Source organism: Mandrillus leucophaeus, unplaced genomic scaffold, assembly GCF_000951045.1.
Source record: "Mandrillus leucophaeus isolate KB7577 unplaced genomic scaffold, Mleu.le_1.0 Scaffold782, whole genome shotgun sequence".
NCBI lineage: Eukaryota > Metazoa > Chordata > Mammalia > Primates > Cercopithecidae > Mandrillus > Mandrillus leucophaeus.
Genome location: NW_012108497.1, coordinates 123538 through 130784, shown reverse-complemented (window position 1 = coordinate 130784; position 7247 = coordinate 123538).

The window sequence follows — 7247 nt, the reverse complement described above, 5'->3', positions numbered from 1 at the left end:
ACGCCCCAGAGGGCGCACAGCCAGCCGGCTCCTCCTCCCCCGCCGTTCGCCTTGCCCGCCTCCTCCAAGGGAGAGGCGCGTGAGGTCCCTCACCTCCCTAATTGTAGCCGCCTCCTCTCCGGAAAATACGATTTCCCCGCTTTGGGGCTGAACCACAGTAGCTGAACCACGGTAGTGCTTTGAGAAGTGAAAAGATTTTACCCCACGACTCTGGCTGAATTGGGCACAAAGTTATTTTCTTTTTGCCTCCAAAGTGTTCTAGGGGCAGCAAAATCAGGTGCCTTCAGGGGCCAGAAAAATTACGCAAATGAGTCGTGAGCTTCCTACTATAAGACAGTAGGAAGACATGAAAACAGATACAGACACGTAAAGAATTCATATTCGAGAAATCAAAACACCGTTTCTAATTCAAAAGTTAAGCATAGAGTTACCATATGACCCAGCAATTATATTCCTCAAACAAGTAATGGTCTTAGAAGTACTAGTCACAATAGTCAAAGAGCCAAAAGGTGGAAACGGCCCAAACTAACGATTGATGAGAGTGTAAGCAAACTATGGTAGATTCATTCAGTGGACTATTATTCAGCTATAAAAAAGAAATGAGGCCACGTGATGACTCATGTCTGAAATCTCCCAGCACTTTTGGAGACCAGGAGTTCAGGAACAGCCTGGGCAACTCGCAAAACCCCATCTCTATCTTAAAAAAAGAAAAAGAAAAAGAAAAAAAAAAGGCCCTATGTGATGTGGTGGTTCACCCCTGTAATCCTAGCATTTTGGGAGTCCAAGGCAGGCGGCTCACTTGAGGTCAGGAGTTTGAGACCAGCCTGGCCAACATGTTGAAATTCCGTCTCAACTGAAAACACCAAATATTAGCCAGGCATGGTGGAGCAAGCCTGTAATCCCAGCTACTCGGGAGGCTGAGGCAGGAGAATTGCTTAAACCCAGGAGGCAGAGTTGCAATGAATGGAGATTGCGCCACTACACTCCAGCCTGGTTGATGGAGTAAGACTCTGTCTCAAAAAAAAAAAAAAAAAAAAAGGAAAGAAGAAAAGAAAAAGAGGAACGAAATACTGATATGCTGATGATACCTGTTACAACATGGATGAACCTCCAAAACATTATGGCAAGTGAAAGAAACCAGACACAAAGCCCATATGTGTTAATGATGCCATTTATAATAAGTAAGTAAATCCATACAAACAGAAAGCAGATTAGAACCAGAGGCTGTGGGGAGAGAGAAAGGCAGAGTGATTGCCTAAGGAGCATAGGGTTTCCTTCTGGGATGAGGAAAATGTTTTGGAGCTTGATAGAGGTGGTGGTTGCACAACATTATGAATATACAAATGTCATTGAATTGTTTGCTTTAAAACGGCTAATTTTATGGTATGCACACCTCAATTAAAAAAAAACTTGTCACTTGTGGAACCAATTTGGCCCACGGCACAAATTTGCAACCCCTTGTGTTCTGTGGTGTCCTTACCCATTCTTTTTTTTTGTTTTTTTGTTTTTGAGACAGAGTTTCTCTCTGTCACCAGGCTGGAGTGCAGTGGCGTAATCCTGGCTCACTGCAACCTCTGACTCCCTGGTTCATGTGATTCTCCTGCCTCAGCCTCCCGAGTAGCTAGGATTACAGGCATACACCACCACTTCCAGCTAATTTTTGTATTTTTAGTAGAGCTAGGGTTTCACCATGTTGGCCAGGATGGTCTCGATCTCCTGACCTCGTGATCTGCCTGCCTCGGCCTCCCAAAGTGCTGGGATTACAGGCATGAGCCACAGTACCCGGCTCCAATTCTTGTTTGGACAACATAGAACCTCTAGGAAGAACTTCTGGCGGGGCACTTTGGTGGTTCACGCCTGTAATCCTAGTACACTGGGAGGACAAGGTGGGCAAATCACTTGAGGTCATGATTTCCCTGCCTCGGCCTCCCAGTGTGCTGGGATTACAGGCCTAAGCCACCAGGCCTGACCAGAAGAATTTTTTCTTTTCTTTTCTTTTTATGAGACGGAGCCTTGCTCTGTCACCCAGGTTGGAGTGCAGTGGCGTGATCTCCGCTCGCTGCAAGCTCTGCCTCCTGGATTCACGCCATTCTCCTGCCTTAGCCTCCCGAGTAGCTGGGACTACAGGCGCCCACCACCACACTTGGCTAATTTTTTGTATTTTTAGTGGAGATGGGGTTTCACTGTGTTAGCCAGGATGATCTCGATCTCCTGACCTCGTGATCCTCCCCACTTGGCCTCCCAAAGTGCTAGGATTACAGGCGTGAGCCACTGCGCCCGGCAACTTTTTTTTTTGAGATGGAGTTTCACCCTTGTTGCCCAGGCTGAAGTGCAATGGCATGATCTCAGCTCACCGCAACCTCCACCTCCCAGGTTCAAGCGATTCTTGCCTCAGCCTCCCGAGTAGCTGGGTGGCACAGGCATGTGCCACCATGCCCGGCTAATTTTGTATTTTTAGTAGAGACGGGGTTGGTCAGGCTGGTCTTGAACTCCCGACCTTAGGTGATCCACCTGCCTCTGCCTCCCAAAGTGCTGGGATTACAGGCGTGCGCCCAGCCAGAATTTCTAAAGAAGTGCCAGACTTCAGAGAACTTGTCTAAGAAAACTCATTAATAGCTGCTCTGGGTCTCAGTCCTTGGTAGGGTTATTCATTGGGACAGATGAAGTTTCAGAGCAAGAACCTAGTTGGCTGTTTGGGGGACCGGAGGAAAGGCCTCACTGGAGCAATGGCTTTTGAGATGGTCCTGGAAGCATTTCCACTGAGGAGTGTCTCCAGCAGAGCATATAGCAGTGCTAGAGAAGGCAGGCTAGAGAAGGCAGGGCACGTTCAGCTCGCTGGTGAGGTCCAAGCCCTGGGTGGGAAAGGTTAGTGGCGGGAAAGGACGAAGGTGGCACCCGAGAGCAGACCCAGAGAAGCCTCTTGAAGTGGGTGCTGGGAGCCTCCGAAGTGTTGAGAAAGAGGAGCTTGTGCACGCAGCTGGACATGGGGCCTGTGAGGTGGCACAGGCAGGCAGGGAGGTTGGGTCCCCTGCGTCTCTAGGGAAAGAAACGGGCCAAGGAGGGCCTGGAAGCTGGAAGCTGCCGAGAAGGTGTTCATTCTGTCAACTGAGTGGGAGAGACAGAGGCAGAGACGTTTATGAGAGGGTTTGAACGAAGGTTCTTGTAAGAATCCACTTGCTACAGGTGGCATGAGGAAGAGACAGAGGGGTCACAGATAAGTTCTGATGAAAACTCAGATTCTGAGTTGGGTGCAGTGGCTCACGCCTGTAATGCCAACACTTTGGGAGGCCGAGGCAAGAGGATTTCTTCAGCCCAGGAGTTCCCTGGGCGACATAGCAAGACCCCGTCTCTACAAAAAAGTTAAAAATTAGCCAAGCCAGTGGTACCTGTAGTCCCAGCTACTCGAGAGGCTGAGGCAAAAGGATCCCTTGAGCCTAGTAATTCGAGGCTGCAGTGAGCTATGATCAAACGCTGCACTCCACCCTAGGTGACAGAATGAGACCCTGTCTAAAAAAAAAAAAAAAGCCGAGTGCGGTGGCTCACGCTTGTGATCCCAGCACTTTGGGAGGCCGAGGCAGGCGGATCACAAAGTCAGGAGATTGAGACCATCCTGGCTAACACGGTGAAACCCCATCTCCACTAAAAATACAAAAAATTAGCCAAGTGTGGTGGCGGGCGCCTGTAGTTCCAGCTACTCGGGAGGCTGAGGCAGGAGAATGGCGTGAACCCGGGAGGCGGAGCTTGCAGTGAGTGGAGATCGCGCCACTGCACTCCAGCATGTGTGACAGAGTGAGACTCCGCCTCAAAAAAAACAAAACAAAAAACAAAAGCAGGGCACGGTGGCTCATACTTGTAATCCCAGCACTTTGGGAGGCCAGGGCAGGTGGATCACCTGAGATCAAGAGTTCGAGACCAGTCTAGCCAGCGTGGTGAAAACCCGTCTCTACTAAAAATACAAAAATTAGGCAGGTGTGATGGCACACGCCTATAGTCCCAGCTAGTCAGGAGGCTGAGGCAGGAGAATCACTTGAACCTCGGAGGTGGAGGTTGCAGTGAGCCAAGATTGCACCACTGCACTCCAGCAGCCTGGGTGACAGAGTGAGACTCCGTCTCCAAAAAAATAAAAATATAAAAGAAGGTGCTCAACTGCTACACTGCACTCCTGTCCACGCGGGCTGCCTCTTGTTCTCACCCCATCCCCTTGACCTTGGCCTCCCATTGGCCTTGCTGAGGCATTTGGGAGAAGAAAGTGGGCTGGGCAGAGGTGAGGAGGTAGAAGCCAACAGGAGGCCAGGCCTCTTTTTTTCCCTCCAGCATTTCCCTGGACAGCATGGGAGAGGCCAAGCTGGACTCCTGCTGGGATGGGGGGAACTTGTATTCAGTGAACTTTGTTTACCGTCCTGGGCCTGCACAGCAGATGCCCCTGCAAGGGGCCACTTGCCCCCAGACATGACATTCCTGTAGAGTTGGCATGGGAGCCACACTGCTCAGATGCCAAGGGGTGGGGCACTTAGGGCACCAGGCCAGGGGAAGCAAAACCAACTTCCCTGGATGCACCCACTTCCTGAATTGGCTGACCTGGGACAATTTAATTTCTCTCTCTGAGCCTTAGTTTCTTCATCTCTAAAAGGGGAGGATTGAGTGAACCAGCACTTTGGGTTTGGTGCTCTAAAGCACCCTGCACAGTGCCCGGCAAGTGGCAGCATCTGTGAAGGTGAGTTGGTTCTCCCTTTTCCTTATGGGGAAGGTTTGTCAGAAGGACAGAATGCTTATCATGGGCCTGTCCTGAGTGCTGGAAGGCTGAGTCCTGCCCGCACCGGCATGCACCTTCGCTGTTGTGGGTCTGTGGTCTGTCTTCCTGCATCCACGCTGTCTGTGAGTGGCCAGGACTGTATCATCCTGCAGCCATCCTGGTGAGGAGGAGTTTCCTCATCTCTCTGGCCACCACCTCTGGCCTCATCACCTTTCTTCTTAACTGTTGCAACAACCTGCCTTGGCTTCCTGCTGCCCAGCCACCCCCTACTCTGCCCCCGAGGGCACCTTGTAGCCTATGCATTCTGTCCCCACACTCCTCCGCTGGAGAGGCGTAGTCCCAGCTTCAAGACTGGCTCTGCAACTCCTTTAGTCTTCGGGCCAAGCCACTGCTACTGCTTCCGTGCACCTCTGCTCTGGGGGCTGCCTCTGTGTCCTCATCCCTACGTGACTGGTTGTTGGGATAGTCCATTAAGAGCGCCCACTGTCCTCAAGGCCCCTCCTTCTACCCTCAAGGCAAAATTAATCACCCCATCCTCTTGCTGCTCCGGGCTTTTTCTGTTTCTTTGCTGTGATGGCGCTTGTCACAGTGCATCATCCTCTGTCACCCTCAAGAGACAGTGAGCCCCGAGTGTGGGGGACTGGTGGCCAGCGCATGTCCAGACTCCCCCAGTTCCTCTTCCAGTGCCTGACAGTTGTTGGCCATGCCCAGCTCCAAGCCACCATCTGCAAAAAGACAATTCAGGACTGTTTTCTAACCAGGAGGAGGAGCTGAAGCAAGGCAGCCCTGGCTCTGAATCCCAGTCCTGTCCGTGACTTCCTGGTGACCTTCCCGAGCCTTGGATTCTTCATTTGTAAAGCAGGCAGCATCCCCTAGGCATGTCCAGGGACCTGACAGCTGTATGTCCCCTGGCTGCCCTTCACTCCTTGCCCTCCCTTGTCCTCTCTCCGCTGGAGCTGGGCCAGGCCCCAGCCTGAAGGAGGAGAGCTGGGTGTTCCTGGAGAGGCACCAGCTAAGGGTTTCAGACCTTGCAAAGTGCAGGCTAACAGATAACTCCTGGTGCCGGCCCTAGCTCTGCCAGTCCTCCAAGACTGGTCTTTTAAAATTTTTTATTTATTTTTAAACTTGCTTTTTAGGCTGGGTATGGTGGATCATGCCTATAATACCAGCACTTCGGGAGGTCGAGGCAGGTAAGTCACTTGAGGTCAGGGGTTCGAGACCAGCCTGGCCAACATGGCGAAACCCCATCTCCAACTAAAAATACAAAATTAACCAGGTGTGGTGGCGCATGCCTATAATCCCAGCTACTCAGGAGGCTGAGGCAGGCGAATGGCTTGAGCCTGGGAGGTGGAAGTTGCAGTGAGCCGAGATCGCACCATTGCACTCCAGCCTGGGTGACAAGAGCAAAACACCACCTCAAAAAAAAAAAAATTTTTTTATAAAATAGAGGCAAGGTCTATGTTGCCCAAACTGGTCTCAAACTCCCGGGCTCAAGCAATCCTCCTGCCTCAGCTTTCAAAAGTGCTGGGATTACAGCTGTGAGTTGCCACATCCAGCCCAAGATTGTTCTAAAGCTGGGTCACAGAGGGGTATTGTGGCTGTGGGGTGGAGCCAGTGGGGCTGTGCACCCACCCAGCCTCCCTAGCCCTCCCCACTCTTGCACCCGGGGTCAAAGTGGACTCCTGGACCTGAGTCAGGAGTCAGGGGATATACAGAGCTGGGGAGGAGCCTTCGTTCACTCCTCCTGCTTCCTCTTCCATGGGTCCCCCCACCCCCGGGGTGACTGGGGCAGCCCCAGGCAGGAGGTTGGGGTGGAAGTTGAGAGCTGCCGTGACTTGCTCAGGTGCCTGCTCCAGGGCAGAGCTCAGACCTTCAGGAGCCCGCGAGGACTCACGCCCCGGAAGTCCAGGCAGTCCAACTGACCCACTCATGCGCCACTGGGATTACAGGTGTGAGATTACCTGCCTCAACCTCCCTAAGTGCTGGGATTACAGGCCACCGGAAACCTGGACCAGCCCCACAGCTAAGTCCAGGTGGAGCTACCACCCCAGATGGTAACAGGGTACTTTGCTCAGGAACTCCTGGGCTGCATTCCCTCAGTTGCAGTGATTTATGGCAAGGGGTTGGGGGTGGAAGAAGTCTGGAGGAGTCATTGTGAAACTACAACAGCAATACGAAGAGAGCTCTGGGGATGGGTGGCACACTGGTATGAATGTGCTTCACACCACTGAACTGTACACTCTAAGATGGTTAAGAGGCCAGGTGTGGTGGCTCATGCCTGAAATCTCCCAGCACTTTGGGAGACTGAGGTGTATGGATCACATGAGGCCAGGAGTTCACGAGTAGCCTGGTCAACATGACAAAACCCCGTCTGTACTAAACATACAACGATTATCCAGGCGCAGTGGTGCACACCTGTATCCCAGCTACTCAGGAGGCTGAGGCATGAGAATCCCTTGAACCTAGGAGGCAGAGTTTGCAGGGAGCTGAGGGA